This window comes from Eucalyptus grandis, chromosome 9 (assembly GCF_016545825.1).
Source record: "Eucalyptus grandis isolate ANBG69807.140 chromosome 9, ASM1654582v1, whole genome shotgun sequence".
Lineage (NCBI taxonomy): Eukaryota > Viridiplantae > Streptophyta > Magnoliopsida > Myrtales > Myrtaceae > Eucalyptus > Eucalyptus grandis.
The window spans coordinates 7,452,251-7,453,664 of NC_052620.1; the positions used below are offsets into that span (position 1 = coordinate 7,452,251).

The 1,414-nt window shown below is 47.9% G+C and overlaps 1 long non-coding RNA gene across 1 annotated transcript; it reads left to right on the top strand.

The window, feature by feature from the left end:
- The first annotated feature begins 670 nt into the window (after positions 1 to 670).
- LOC108956616 lies at positions 671 to 1,201 on the top strand. Its single transcript, XR_001982871.2, has 3 exons — positions 671 to 768; positions 860 to 948; positions 1,117 to 1,201. It is a non-coding gene; the product is annotated as an uncharacterized LOC108956616 (long non-coding RNA).
- The last annotated feature ends 213 nt before the right edge of the window (positions 1,202 to 1,414 follow it).

The window sequence follows — 1,414 nt, forward strand, 5'->3', positions numbered from 1 at the left end:
CCGGTGGGCCGGGCAAGCCTCCCGCGAGCTCGCCCGGACCTCGCCCGGTTTGGCGAGCCTCCGGCGAGCTCGCCGCGGCGGTGGACGGCGGCGACGGACGACGGACGGTGGCGGCGGTGGTGAACGGCGGTCGCAAGATGGCCGAAGGGAAGAAGGAGGGTTCTTGATTTTGATTTTCAAATTTGTTTTCGGAACAAGAATCAACGTTTTTTTGTTCTTAATTCTATTCCCAATCTGTTCCCGGGAACAAAAATTTTACCAAATGCGATTCTAGGCCCAAACTGATTCCGGGAATAAAGAATTTTACGGGTTACGCAGGTGGGCCCCAGTTGGGGATTTGATTGTGTTCTCATGGAGCCAAATAAGGAACCCATTTCGTTTTCAGTTGCCCTCCAGGAGATACCTTAAATGGAATAACTCCAAAACGGACCGCGGGCGACTGCTGCTGCTGCTGCTTCTCCTTCCTCTTCCAAAACGGAACCCATTCCGTTTTCAGTTGCTGAATCGACAGCGACAGCACGAACTCCGTCTCTCCCCATCAAAGTTCCCATCTTTCGTGCGCAGCTTGGTTCCCGGTGAGCGCGAGAGATGGGTAGCTTGACAACGGCATTGTTTCTTTGCCTTTTCGTGACGATCGTCACTATAAATGGACAGACGCGTCACTATAAATGGCCCCACCATCCAGGCGCATCAGGGAGAGAGAGTTTTCGTCAGAGTTACCAACAGTTGAGCGAGAATGTCGCGATTCATTGGCACAACACCCAACAGGTATGGTAGCGAAACCCATCAAAACTGTGTTTGATGAAGATTGTAATGAGAAGTTCATGCGAGAATGAGTTTGGATTGGATTGAATTGCAGATTCAAAGTCTAGGGAGCGATGGAACAGGTGATGTCGTTCCAAGGCCCATTTTGGAAAAACTTTCACCTATATTTTCATCGTCCATCAGGTGAGCCCTAAGTACAATGATCATTCAATACCGTGTTCATGTGAGCTTTTTCTGACATCTGTGGGAGGTTCGAGCTGATTCCACCTCATTTGATGAACATGCGTGGCGGGCATTTAAATTTTTTATCATGCAAAGGGATGTCATTTATACTTATATGCTTCATTGCAGCTTGGAAAATCTCAGTACGACTCCTATTACATGATGCAAATGGTGGCTGGACTGCATGGGTTGATCGATGTTTTGCCACTGTACGGCATGGCTGAGCCATTCGCTCAAGATTATGACAACAGCATCATCCTCGATGACCCCGGTACTACAAAAGCTATCATGATTGGGTGGCAGAGCCTGAGGTGATTAATTTAATTTGATTGCCTTAATTATGAAGAACTTAAACACCAGTTTCGCTCATTTGTCATGTTCATTTCGTTCTCTTTTTGTTGCTTTGACTGCAGTCCCTGCTGATTCC